The sequence below is a fragment of the Marmota marmota genome, unplaced genomic scaffold (genome assembly GCF_001458135.2).
Source record: "Marmota marmota marmota unplaced genomic scaffold, marMar, whole genome shotgun sequence".
In the NCBI taxonomy this organism is placed as follows: Eukaryota; Metazoa; Chordata; class Mammalia; order Rodentia; family Sciuridae; genus Marmota; species Marmota marmota.
In genome coordinates this window covers 3,953,257-3,968,256 of record NW_026000082.1, presented here as the reverse complement: position 1 = coordinate 3,968,256, position 15,000 = coordinate 3,953,257, and the positions used below count along the sequence as shown (strand labels likewise).

General features: G+C 42.4%; 1 long non-coding RNA gene across 1 annotated transcript; it reads right to left on the bottom strand.

Annotated features, from left to right (window-relative positions):
* Positions 1–167: 167 nt before the first annotated feature.
* On the bottom strand, positions 168–10,462 carry LOC125610405. The gene is made up of 2 exons (XR_007340428.1): positions 10,415–10,462; positions 168–475 (listed from the first exon to the last, which is right to left on the bottom strand). It is a non-coding gene; the product is annotated as an uncharacterized LOC125610405 (long non-coding RNA).
* Positions 10,463–15,000: the final 4,538 nt, after the last annotated feature.

Below are 15,000 nucleotides of genomic sequence, written 5' to 3'. Positions count from 1 at the left end.
ACGGTTTCCTCTGGCTGCAGGCGGCTGCCGCAGACCCAAATGTCTGCGCACCTTCCACATTTGTCAACCTGTTCATTACAGTGGTGAATTTGACACATCAGAAATGTCCCTTTGACAGGAAAGTTTATCCTGGAATGAAAACTGAAGCAAAAGAAAGAAAACCAAAGAAAGATGAAAGTGTAATTTATATTCTCGGATTTGCAATTGTAGTCTTGTCTTAAAGGCAGGATATATGTCGGCTCTTTAGGAGCTGGGAGATGCTCGCTCCCAGAGCCCCCTGGGGCTCACACGGGTCTGATCCGGGGGCATGGAGGGCCTTGTTCATTTCACAACCCAGTGGGGCTTCCAGACACCAAGTCGCTGTCACTCTGGGCTGGCCGGCCTCTGGCGAGTCCACTGGCAGCAGCACAACAAGCTCACTCATCTTGGGAGAAATTGGCCCATAAACTCCAAGACGGGAGACTCTGGTATTTGGCTGCCACAAACATCAGGTTACCAACACACTGGTTAATCAATAACCCAATTTTGTTTAATCCCTGGGTCTTAACATTTGACATCTTTTGTCCCCTTTCCAATTTTTACTACGCTGGAAAGGCAGACACTCTTCCTTTTTGTTTTTTTAAGGCACAGGAGGATGTAGGGCAGGGGGAAGGGAAACCAGAACATCTTGCTCCTTGTCTCAAATGTGACCACATATTTGAGGTGGCCTTGCCCACTTCCCTTGACTTCTCAAGGGCTCCTCCCAGCCTCTGACAGGAGAAAACCTTTTTAAGCTATCAGAAGAACTCCAGGGAACAACGCACACCTAACCAAAGTGATAATTGTAGAATCATTATCAATTATAGCCCCAACCAAATATGATTTTCTGTTCAATTGGCCTGGCATAGATAAATGTATGTTTGTGCAATAAATGCATCTGTCAAGTTTTTTTTTTAATGCTCTAAGCTGGATTTTCATTAATGAAGGAAGTATTAATTTAAATTAAGCACTCGGAGATCTTTATCAGTAATCAGTAGCAAATAAGCTGGTTAATCAGTTTATATATCCATATACATCTTTCAGAATCAATGTTTTCAACTGAGACCGTTGCCAAGTGGTTAGAATAAGACGAGAGAAAACTCACATGAAACACATTTCATTTGCTAGGCTGATGTCTGCTGCAGCCCTATTGGCGTCTCCGAATGCAGCCATTGATGCATCTACGGTGACTGAATAAAATGTGTTTAATTGGCATGAAAAGGCACTAACTGAGAGCTGGTGGGGTTTCCATTATCTGGGTGGACATCTTATTTACTTTAGAGGATTCTGGGAACAAGATGAAAGTATTTGAGAACTGAGGCGGTGGGGGAGGGCACTGAAGCTGATGGTTCTTTTTTGGTTGGTGGGGGGTGGCGGGTAGGGAGTTTTACAATCATCCAGACGATGCAAAATACAGCTCTGGGATGCCCCTCCTGTCCCTCACACCCTTAAGAGAAGGACCAGGGGAGCATTTCCTAATTGGAATCTGCAGAATCACGTTCACCCGGTGTGAAACACACAAGCACTGTGGGTCCTTCCTTACATTTGAGAGATTCCTTTTTACAATCCTTGCAGCGTGACTCAAGAGCTGGGTAGAGGTTAAGAGTCATTGAAAATTTCAACCTCAAAGAACACAGTGGGTAATATGGGAGCTTCTCAAGATACAGTACTCTTTAGTCATCTGAATTTCTTCAGAGTCCCTTGGGCTACTGTATGTGACACAGTTCATGCCATTTGACAATTCCTGTGGTTACCAGCCCCCACAGGAATATGATGTCTAGATTTCTCTTAATTTTCACATTACAAGTAGTTGCACATCCCATTGGTGAAGTTCACACTGATGTCAGGGACAACACCCAACAGTCCCTAGAGGTTCCCCATTCTGTGGGATTTGCCTTTTGAGAATGCTATTCAGCACCCCAACTCATCTCAGCGCCCCTGAGAACAGAAAGAGGACAGCAACAGAGGGAATTTCATTCTATCAAATTGTACACAAAAGGGGTTTATTAACATGTTTTAAGTGTGTCTGAGGCTTTCAGAGTACAGAAAGGCCTTCACATATTTATAGTCACTTCTATCCCAATTTCCAACCCAAAGATCTCTCAGAGAATGGGTCTAATTTGTGAGCCATGTAAACTGTAGTTATTAAAAGCTGAGACAGAGGCATCAAGAGAATGTATTTCTTACTTTTAAAGTACACATTATTTTATATATTTGTTTTGCAGATGATGGAGAGCTTTGTGATGAGGTCTGGTTCCTTCAGGAAGCATTTGAAGGTTCTCTGCATCTGAATCTGGAATGTGTGAAGTTGGAAGTTTAGGTGGTCTGGTTGGGGTTGAACCTACCCCCCAACCCCAGGACCAGGGCTCATATGTTCTGATAAACTCCAGGCAAATCTTGCCTTCTGGTGCTAAATTCACCTAGGTCCCGGTAGTCACAACAGACAGTACAGGGATTGTGAAAAATATAACTTTTTGGCAAAAGGCACTAGTAAGAAAATAACCCTTTCTGACCAAACTTTTTTTTTTTAATAGGGGAGGGATACGGGGATTGAACTCAGGGGAATTCGACCACTGAGCCACATCTCTAGCCATATTTTGTATTTTATTTAGAGACAGGATCTCACTGAGTTGCTTGGGGCTTCATTAAGTTGCTAAGGCTGGCTTTGAACTCGCAATCCTCCTGCTTCAGCCTCCTGAGCTGCTGGGATTACAGGTGTGCGCCACTGCGCCCAGCTCTGACCATTCTTTATTGAAGGTTTTTTTTTTTTTTTAATTGGAAATTTGAAGGAGAGAAAAAAAGTATTTAAAAATGAAATTGGGTTTGCTGTATAGATAAACCTATAAAGTCACATCTCTGAGAATCGAGTATGAAAACCCTAAACCGTGGAATGGGTGGGGTACCCTGTGATGGGACTGCAGGCAGGGGTGTTAATTCTTAAGACCTGTGCTCTCCTTAGCAAAGTGGATGGGAAGCTCTCTTCTCACCTCCCTGCTCATTTTCTTCCCATTGCTCACTCAAAAACCCAAACTTCCATTGGTCACCAATCTCCCATGATGAACACAAACTTTTGGTATAATATTTGTATAATATTATCACTAGTAGGTGCCAGGCAAGTAATTTCCATGTAATTATCTCATTTTATTTTTAAAACCAACCCATAATCCAAAGAGTTTTATTATGCTCCACTTTACATATAAGGAAACTGAGTCACTCAGTGGTTATGGTTAAATAGTTTGCTTAAGACCACATACACAATAGCAGGTGGCTGAGCCAGACCTCCCATTCAAGACTCTATGACTTCAACACTTCACATGATTACTGCCCTCTACTACCTATCAAATCCAATTTGGTGAATTTAGCCAGGGCCAATAAATAATGTGATTATTCCTGACACAATGGTCATCTTTGGGTACCTCAGTGGCTCAGAATGATCAAGTATGGAAGGATCCCCCTTGTTCTTTACCATCTCACTGCTGCTGAGCTGAAAAGCCAGCTCTTTTGCTCATGTTCTGCACGCATTGTCAATGCTTCTAAGGAGGAAGACAGACCCCCAGACATGAGCCACTATCACATCCCAAGTTGTGGACCTGGATTGAGTGGTGAGAGAATGAGCTGAGAGTCTTCTCAATCCTCAGGGACATCAAGCAGGTAATATTGGATGGAAGAGCACAGCCTAGGAGGGAAACTCCACCCTTCCACTTGCTTCCTACATGATGGTGCTTTGGTTTCCTCGTCTGTGAAATGGGAAGAACAGCAACAACTACTTCATAGAAGTACTATGAGGATTAAATTAACTAATATCTGTTTGGTGCTTGGCATGTGATTAGAACCTGTGGTTTTGTAACCATGGTGTTGTGTGACTCTTAAAGAAGACACTATAACAACAATCTTTAAGATTTTGGATCAATCCAGATAGTCAATTTGGATAACTACAACAAGGATAGAAAACTCACCACTACTGACAGAAGTGGGGGGCCTGCAGAATTGGCCTACTGTTTCCAAATGATCCAGAGTGCCTAAAGTATAAACGCTCACCCACAGACTGCACAATTCATAGATTTATAAGAAATATCATCCATTCACCAATTAATTCAACAGAAATGCTTTGTGTTCTTACTCTGAACCAGGTACTAAAGATACAAAGCTGCATGAGACCATTCCCACAACACACTCTCCACGCGGCAGCAGGTAACCTAACTCTAATGCCATGGGGTGCGTGCAGTAGATGCTTCAGTGAAGGCATGGGGCAGGCGCTGCTGGGTCAAGGGTGGTCACTGAATGCCTCCCAAGCAAGCAGCATTTGGACTGGGGATTGAATAATGATTGGAATTTGCCTATTGGAGGCTGAGGGCGGAATATAGGCATCAAAATAGTAAGGGCATCTTGCAGACATGCAGGAAGCTGTAGCAATTGAGGCTGTGTCCAGGGAACCTTCTAGATAGGGCCATGTACAGGATGTGCCTTGGAGTGAACAAGAGAAGCAGCTAAGAAAGAAAATGCTTGTTTTTTAGAGTCAGGAAGTAAAAATGCTCCATTTCTTTGGTTACAAGTAACAGAAACTGGACTCCTTTAGGTCCAAGTCAAAGAAGGCTTTGCAGGAGTAATGTGGAAGCACCCCGGTGAAAGGAAAGGGTCTTCCTCAGGCTGTGCCCACTGCTCTCTCCACCCTCACTCTGTCCCTGATTCGGAGTCCCCAGAGAGACTCTGGCTGAGTACAGGTCATGTGGTCACCTCATGGCTTACTAGGTGATGAAAGGAATATCTGTGACCCTTCACTCCCAAGGTGACAGCATGCTAGAGGGTGTGGCGACTACACCTGATTAGGATGGGTAATTCCACAAAAGGAAACCAGAGGGCTGATAGACAGGGCTATCTGACCCCAAATTACTGATGTTCATTAAGCATAATAACTTATTTGTTTATCACATATCATATATTATGGTGAGTATATTCTTTTACATGCGTGTTTTATTTAACCAATATAATATTCCTGGGAATAGGTATACTCTCACTTAATGAACTGGGGCAGGTATAACACATTTTTACAAGTGAGAAAAGTCACATCTCAGAGAGGTTAGATCATTTGCCCAAGATCACCCAGCTAGTAAGTAAGGGAACCAGACCTCAAACCCAGATGCTTCTGATGGCAAAGCTCCAGCAACTTCACATTGAACCTCCAAGCTTTCTGTTGAAGTGAAAGAATCTGAAGGTTGGCACTGGCTCCCTGCTGCCCCACCACAGCCCTTCCTTCTGCCTGCTTCCTTCTGTGTCCTGAATGGGCACAATCAATTTTGGAGACCCAGGATTTTGTTTAAGGAAAATGGCACAAATTCTTCTTAGCTCCTCAACTTGTAGGTTGTACAAACCCCTGGGCAGCAAGCATCCTTTGCACTTGGGCCGGACCTGATCTTTCAAGCACTCTGTGGGTGTCACATGGAAAACTCCAAATCAATTCATTCCCAAACAATTTACAATAATGCTTCCTCTGGAGCCCCAAGAATGGAAGGCCATAGCCACAGGGCTGCAAAGTGTCATCTGCATTGATGATTGAGAAAAAGCTTCTGTAATCCCTCAGGGTGGACCCATCTTGGAAAAAAAGAAAGAAAGGGAGGGAGGGAGGGAAGGAGGGAGGAAAGATAAGAAAGGGGGAAAAAAGAAATTTAGGTCAGAAAATATGGGTGCTAACTTGTTCATCTGGTGGTTACATTTTCCAAGTACTGGGTCTGCTATTTTCAAATTGATAACCACCTATTTAGTATAAATAGAAAAAAACTATTCTTCTTGTCAGTCACTCAGTCATCCTGTGAATCATTAATATAGTCTCTACCATTTTCTGTGCTTAATTTTCTCCTTAAAAGTATCATTTTATTCACCCAAACAGCGCAAGGTAGTTATTAGGATCCTCACTTTATAGACAAGGAGATGGAACCTCAGAGAAGTTAAACAGCTAGTCTAAGACCACACAGCAAGTAAGGGGCTCAGTCTTGACTGCCTGTTCTGGATCATGAGCACCCAGCTAGTATTCCCTGACCTGATCTTACAGAGTTTGACCAACAGTGACAGCTCTGACAGGTCTTCACAGGTACTTTCCCTGTTACTACCCAGGAAGAACCCAAGCTGTTTCTTGTTGGGAGAAGACAGCTGAGACTTTGAACTGCTCTCTCTGTCTCCAGAATTTTCCACACTTACACGCTTGCCCTCAGCAATGTACCTAAAATGTAGAACCAATCACACCACTTCAGAGCTTAATAATCTTCAGGGACACCCAGTTACCGTGGTAGGAAATCCATATTGACGTAAAGTGCGGGCCCTTCATGATCTGGCCTTGGCCAGCTCCTCCCTTCATCTCCTCAACACCCTGAAGGCAGAAGCATGACTCCATTTACTTGCTTTTCCCTTTAGAACACCCTGCCCTTCTACATCTGCCCAGCTAACTCCTACTCAACCTTCAAACCTCAGCCCAAGTATCTCCTCTTCCAGAAAGTCCCCACAGGAATGACTGTTTCCAGTGCTCTGTGAAGGTTCTCTGAGCATACCAGGGGTGCTGTCACTCTGTAAGGATGGGGAGAACAATCAAGAAGTTTGGGAACTGCATAGGACAAAAAGCCCTACTCCAGTAAGGATCAGAATAGTAGATCTATTTCACAAATGGCATTTGCAGGTACACTGGGTTTCAGACGTGGTACAATCAGGGTTTCAAGCTTGGTTCTCTATGATTTTCCTAGATCTGCCCTTCTGATGTCTTAACTGTCTTGTGACCATTGAGGCTAACCTCCTCGATGGTCACAAGACAGTTGCTAATAGCAATTGGGGCAATGCTCAAAGAGGGGGAAGAAAAAACTTTCCTTCCAGTTGTCTTTCCCTTTGGTATGATGAGGCCATCTGAGGTCCCATGCCCATCTCTGGACCAGTTACCATCACCAATCAAGTGATGATTGGCTGAAGCCAAGATGCCTGAACCAACCACAGGCAAGTGTACATGTGAGACTACCGTGATTGGCTCGTTCTAGTAAGGATCAGCTCCACATTGCTCACATTGCTTAGGCAGAGGAGGGGAGGTACCTGAACAAAGATGGAGGGTCCTGTCTGGGTGGAGAAGGAAGGAATGCTCCCACCTGTGCCCATGTAGGTGTGTACACCCATGAGACCACAAGCCTCCCCAGGACAAAGACCATGGTTTGTTTATTTCAGTGTCCCACCATCTAGCCCAATACCTGGAAAAGCTTTGGGGGAAAAAAAAAGATGAGTAATAATGTTAGAATGCTGCTGGAGGGGAGGTTTGCACAAAGCAAAGGTTGAGATTTGTGTGAGGTAAAGAAGAAAGGCACTATTTCTACCTGCTGGATCCCTGTTTGGTATATAAATTAGATCTTTTCAAAGACATGTTTCTGTCTGCCAGCCTTCAGAAACAGTGATCTAAGAGTCAGACATTTCCTATTAAAGTTTTAAAAACATAGCTTTAAGTCATACATTATATTGAACGCTTTCATATCTCATCTGATTCAATCTGATTCAGTAGCTTTTAAGCCTCACTGAGGTCACATTTTGAAACAGTAGTCACTTTTTACAATATTGCCAAACATTAAATAAAAATAAAAGTTATTATGAAGAATAGAGATGCCCATAGAGACCACTAACATGACACTGGATCTTATGATTATTAAGTACCGTATTATGTGGTGTCTGAAAAAAAGTTCTCTACAATTTTCCCAGATCTGCCCTTCTAGATGTCTTTAACAATTTTATTTTTCTTGATTTGAATTGAAGAAGAGTCTATCAATGATTTTCTTTTTTTTTAACTTATTCAGAATAGGGGTTCTTAAGTGTTGCCACTTTAGGAGTACTTATGAATCCTTAAGATAGATGCAAAATTTTGTGTGTATCTACATTTTTCACGAGAGGGATTACAGTTTTTGTTATATTCTCAAAAGCCTCCTTGATTCACAGAAATGTTAAGAGCCACAAACACTAGAGGGAAATTCCCTCAAGACCTAGGTTGTCCCAATAACCAGGTTTTACATAAAGAAGAAATGCTAAGGTAGATTGGTCGCTTCCAGGAAATAGGTCATTCTTGGATTTCTTTTAGGATGTTTTAACTTAAAGAGTTATGGAGTTGGTAGATACTAGAATGAGTGGGGTTCTGCAGAGAGAAATCAGCAAAGCAATTCTGTAGCTCCCACAGCTGCTCAGGCCTTCCCCTGAGCCTTCCTGCACCCCTCTCCTTTAGCCAAAAGGGCCTCTCCCGATCCTCAAAATGCATCATTGCTGGGTTGGGGTTGTGGCTTAGTGGTAGAGTGCTGGCTTCTCATGTATGAGACACTGGGTTTGATGCTCAGCACCTCATAGACATAAATGAATAAAATAAAATCCATCAACAACTCAAAAAAATATTTAAAAGACAAACAACAACAATAAAACCCCACATCATTGCTGGTTCCCATTTTCAATGGGGGCACTTTGTAATTTTTCTAGGGACTGGCTAGTATTTATAAACAGAATTAAAATTAATGGCTTATTGTTTGTCTCTGAAATCTCATGATTTTCATGTATCATCTTTTTACCCATAATAGATTTTTTTTTTTCTTTTCAGGCTATAAGGAAGTCCAGTGGTAAAGAGAAAATAAAATAGGGAAGGCGTGTGTGTGAGCACACTGGTACGTGGGCATGTGCCTGCAGGTACACCAACCCAGGCTGGCTCTGGAGAGACATTGTTTGTTCCTCCCCCATCACGAAGCTTCCTTGTCCAGGAAGGAGGATTGGTATTGTTAGTAATCTGCTTTTTCTTTGTTTCTCTTGCTTCAGTGTTCTGTTGCGTTTTACTGTTCAGAACTTGAAGGATGCATTCAAACTTATGGAGCATGACATTTTAACTATCTCATCTCACCATGATTCATCTCAATTTACTTTCCTCCAAACTGTAGTCTTGAGAAAGCACACCATCTCCTGGTTTTCCAGTAGGTGGAAGGCCATAAACGGCATTCAATGAGGCCAGTGTCAGCTCACTTGTGAGCCGGGCTTGCTCGTCAGATCCTTATTGTTCTTCTAATGAGATGCTGTACTTTAGGAGGGGAACGTGGGGAACATTCACAATGGGCTCTGCAGCGTATTGCTGAATGTTCAGTATAAACCAGCAGAGGTTAAACAACACGACGAATCAAACAATCCCAAGGGGATGTGGGGAGGTGCTGAGCAAATCGAGCCCAGGCAGATCCTTAACACGGGATTCTATCTGAGGCTTCTGTTTCCTTGAACAGTTGCTTTGCCCCACATGATGCATTGCTTGCAAAAATTATCAATCCTGGGACCCAATATGTGACTACCAGAATATATTTTACTGTCTTTAGTTGACTTCCATCTAAGAGTTCAACCTCAACTGAACTTTGGTGGTAAAAAATCAGCTCTGTCTTCATCCACTCTAGGAACCTCTGCCTCGGAGTAGAATGAATCGATAATGAGGTCATGAACAAATATTATTAATGCCTCTTATTATTTATATGGATGTTAATGTGTCCAATTGACGCACAACTTTCTACCTCTCTAGTCTAACACTTGTGACCCTTAGTACCCTCTTCTCCTCCTCTCTCTCTTTCCACTCAGTCACAGATACAGTGAAAGAATAATATATCACAAGCCATGACCCCTTGGCCTTTATGAATTATCTGTTTAGAAAGATGTGAAGCCACCTTTTATATCCACCATAATAGATACTTAGACATAGTGGATCAATAGTGAACAAGTTTGCTGGTTATAGTTAATGGGTACCAAAGGGACACTCTGGCAGTGACCTCTGACATTGTGGCTGACAAGAAATCTATAGAGCAAAAAATAAGGAAGACAGACAGTTTTTTAAAAGTTATGAACATGGAACTGTAGCAGATCATGATGATTTTCTCCCAGTGGAAATAATTCAGACTTTCAGGTGGCCACTAATTTCTTCAAACCCCTTCATTTGGACCTCTGATATAGGAATGGTAGTGTGTGGCTACATGATTTTTAGAAACCGCCAAACCTGACAAGAGCCATTTGCTATCCAAGGAGAACCAACTGAGATTGTTTTCCTGTCAGAAAGGACTTTTCTCTTTATGAAATGGACTGTCATTTATAATTTTAAGCGGGCATGGATTTGTTAAACAGCCACATGGTAATGGGTTTCTATAAGAAGATCCACAGACCCATAGTTCCAGAAAGAAATCGAGCTAAGGAGATATTTAAAAACCTAGTGGGAATGGAATATTGGGGGTTTGTTGAAAAGATGGTTTCTGTTCTGCACATTGTCAAGGGAATATAACAATAAATCCATTGTTGTGTGTCTGAGAGTCTGTTGGAGGCAATTATATTTTCATCCATTCTGTGGAGTTGATCTTAGGGAAATCCACCAGGGCAACCAACCCACCGTTTCACGTCACCGCATGAACGCTTTTGGTGGCAAGCAGGTTTAAAAAGAGCCTGGAAAAGGCTGATTTGTGAGTGATCTTGAAAGGAGCCGACTGCAGCCTTCCTTCCGTCTGGCAGAGAAGTGGCTATGCGTGGCCTTCAGTCCCTGGGAGAGGGCAGGAAGGCACGTGCGGAGTCCTCTCCATGCAGCAGCTCCGGGCAAGGGTAACACGTGGCCCTGTGACACTCCAGGGGCCCTTCTCTCATGTCCCCCGAGCTCCCCGCTTCTGCTAAGCACCGCTGAAAACACATTTGTCCCAACTGTTCGTTCCCTTTTATCCCCTCTCATCTGTGTAAGATGAATCACTCCTGGATCCAGACAGACTCTGAGGGCAGAGCCAGGTCCCGACGAGGTAGCCTGCCTCCCATGGCTTAAACATTTTAATTAATTTCAACACTAATGCACAAATGAGAGTTAATCACTCTGCCGCAGTGCTTTCTAATTTACTGAGTTTATTCATTAAAACTTTCCTTACTGAACTTTGATTGAATGTCATGCTTTTTTGGAGGCTTTTCAGACTGCCTTCAGGGTTTTTTTTTTTTTTTTTTTTTTTTAAAGTGATGTCTTGGGCAGCTACTGAAAGCCTTCAGTGTTTGCTTAAAGAAAAGAATAGAGGGAAATCTGATCAGCAAGAAACCTTCCCTGGGCTGAAACAGGAGCTTTGGGGCGGCAGGAGGCCTATAAAGGCCTAAATTGTTTATTTTTAAACAATATATTAAAAAGTAAGGGAAACCTAAGTATCTAATAAAAGAATTATAATCAATCACTTTAATACTTGGCAAAACAAACTACATTTCCTGGTAAAATGCAACCCTCCCGTAGAAACCAACAGAGTCACAGCAGCACTTTGTATTAAGGCGGGGAGAGAGATTCCTAATGTATCAGCCAACAAACTTACTTTGGAATCTATATAATAAAAAATTGAGGTCCACACTTTTGCCTGTTAGTGCCTAAATTTTTACTGAGAGATATTGTTTCAATGAAACCTTTTATTTAAAATTAACTCAAGAATGAATGCAATCTTGTACCTGTCCAATTAGCCATATTCAACATTAGGGGACAAACTGACCCCCATTGTTCTCAGGTTACATGAGGAACACATGGAATTGCTTCAGAAACTGGCCATGTGAGTGTCTTTAGGAATGTGCTTCTTCCTTAGCCCTACCCCTCTTCCCTCCATACCCCAGCTCCAGTCAGAAAAAAAAAAAATTGTCAAGTTTAGTATAAAATTCCAATAATTTGCAAGGAAAAATTCAAGTCAGAGTTATTAATGAAAGCACCACTTCTAAGATGAAATCAAAATATGAGTTTTCATATTCATTTTCACGACCTATAAATACCACTCAGTGTTATGCAACACGACCCGACAAACTCATTTTCAAAAGGTATTTTTAACTTCAGGCTGTGAAAAAAAAAAGTTACCCATTTCATTCTATCTTGAGAAATGTGGCTCAGTTGGGTGGTGCTGGCCTTCTCGCTTGCAGGGGGCTGGGCTTGTCACTCTGAGTTGGTGCATGAAATATTCCGGCTCTCCATGCTCTTCAAAGATCTGATCGGTGGAATCTCCTCATCAGATATTCAATCCGTGTGTCATCCAAACACGGGGCAAGGGTAGAATATGTCAGTACAAGACAGAGAGCCCGATGTCAACAACTGCAGGGATCAGGCTACCTGGCCTGGAATCCTGACCGGGCTGTTTATTAGCAGCACAGCCCAAGACAAGTAATAGAACTTCCCTAAGCTTGGTTTCCATAATTGCAAAATCTGCATTTTTACCATAGCCACCTCAGAGGACCTTTGTGATGGCTAACATGGTAAGTAACACTTTGGGGGTGGCAAACATCATTTACTCCTCAACCCAATTTCAAGAATCTATCTCCAAATTACAGATGAGGAAACTGAGTCACGGAGAGGTAAAGTGTCTTTCCCAAAGTCCTAGAACGAGGTTGCAAAACTAGAGTTTCAACATTGGTACTCTGCTTCCAGAATCCATGCACTTGTCCTTCCCTGTGTTTAAAGGATAGAACACGCCCACAGGGTATGGGTGTGAGCCAGGCCTAGGGTGTGCCTCATAAAAGTCAGCAACTGTTAGCTTTTCTTATAAAAAGTGTTCAATAATTGCTTGTTGACTAGTTGGATAAATTAATTCTCTTTGGATTCCTGAAGTTCTGAAGAACAAATACTTGTGATAATCAAGTACCGACACAGACAGCCTCTAGGAATGGATGCCTGACCAACCTTTGTTCATTCCAGGCACGAGGAAATGTCTGGTGCACAGGACTGTAGGAGCTACTTCATTCTTATTTTAAGAAAAAAAAAAAGAAGAAGAAAAAAGCAAGAGTAAATTCTTTCAGTATGCAAACAAAAAGATTAAATTTGGGAAATCTAAACCCAATAGGGATTCTAGTCTGATTCCCAGACCCAGATGTACATTAGAATCACTCAAGAATCTTTAAAAAACTACAGGTCACTGGACCTCACCCCAGACCACACATATGGGGATAAATTTAGGTAGCTGTAGCTTTTAAAGACAATTTAGGCAGATGTAGCCTTTAAAACTATTGTACTGAAATGTAACATCATATAAAAGTATACAAATCATAAATATAGTGTTTGAGGAATGTTGACAAAGTGAGATTCTCATGTCATCAGCACACAGAATCCCAGCAGCCCCTATTGGTCTCTTCTAGTTATTGCCCTTCTAAGGGGGTAGCCCTATCCTGATTTCTAATACATGCATTAATTTTTCCTGATTTTTAATATAAAACTAAAATGGAATTATGCAGGGTGTTATCCTTCTATCAGGCTCATTTTGCTCTACACAGAGTTTACAGAACTCATCCATTATAGGACTTGTTCCTTTTTAGTGCTGTGTGCTGTTCCATTATATAAGCATACTGCAACAGTTTACTCATTTAGCTGCTATTGGGCATTTGGGGGTTCCTTGTGGAGCTATTTTAATTCTTGTATGTCTTTGGTGAGTTTTTACTTTTCAGTTGGGTATTTACCTAGGAGTAGACTTGCTGAGTTTGGGGTGACCTGAGTTCCACCTTAGTAGTCTGGGCATATGTGGTTTTGAAAAGTAGCACAAGTGGAGCAAATGAGAGCTGGGAGGCCTGTGAGTTGGCTGAGCTGCTGTTCAAGTTTTGGCTGTCAAAGTCGGTATGAAAACCACTGGACCTGCTCTGCATCTTGCAAAGAAATTGGTTGCACCAGAGTTGAGTTAGATTTAGAGTTGAGAGCTGTGGAGCCAAAGTAGCAAGCAGAATAAGTTGGTCCATATCTCGGGTAAAAATTTCCAGTACCAAGTGTCCCTGTGAACACTTTTTTTTTTATATACCAGGGATTGAACTCAGGGGCACTTAACCACTGAGCTACATCCCCAGGACTATTTTGTATTTTATTTAGAGACAGGTTTTCACTGAGTTGCTTAGTGCCTCTCTTTTGCTGAGGCTGGCTTTGAACTCATGATCTTCTTGCCTCAGACTCCGGAGCCGCTGAGATTACATGAGTGCGCCACTGCACACGGCTCACTGCCAGATCTTGTGAGCTCTTCTGCCTCTGCTATCTCTCTGCAGTCCCAAGGGCCCCTGCACAGCTCCCTGCTTCTCTAGCCTCCTTCCTGCTCAGCACCCTCTGGGAACTGCTCAGAGGCAGAGCCTGGACTCACCCTCTGTTGTAGGCAGGCACCATGGTACATTTTCCATCAATACCCAACCAACTTTAATCTGCACTTCAGAAAATTCTGCTCTCCACAGGTACAAAATGAGCAGCTTCCTCAGTAAAAAGACTTTCTCATGTTCACATTTCCAAGGGGTACTTCATTCAGGGTCTTTGAGGTCAACATAATAACGTATGTGAGCAAGGCCACTGACCCTGACCAGGACACACAGAAGGTACAAAGGAGGGCAGGACACCCTATAGGAACTAGTTAATTGGTTAACCAATCAATTAATCATTAACATGACATACAAACAGAAGAGTCTTTTCTGAGGGTTCTAAAGGAAGCAAGATTTCGCTCCAGGACTGATGTGATGGGCGAGGCTAATTGGACTTTCTGTTCATTATTAATCCCTCTAGCCATGGTCATCAAAAGTGGGAAGAGAACAGAGAGATACTCTCCCTTTGGAGACAATTCCATTCTTAAGTGGTTTAGAACCAGGAGCTTCTGAGCAGGGTGTGCACTGCACAATTCCAGGGTACGAAAATGAACCTCCTTGGTTTCATCTATAAAACCTAGTTCAGAGTGTTATGATGAAGATTTTTTTTTACCCTGATTTGATTCTTTATCTTTTAATTTTTTATTGTTGGTTATTCAAAACATTACATAGTTCTTGATATATCATATTTCACCCTTTGATTCAAGTGGGTTATGAGCTCCCATTTTTACCCCATATACAGATTGCAGAATCACATCACTTACACATCCATTGATTTACATATTGCCATACTAGTGTCTGTTGTGTTCTGCTGCCTTTCCTATCCTCTACTATCCCCCCTCTCCTCCCCTCCCCTCCCCTCTTCTCTCTCTGCCCCCTCTACTG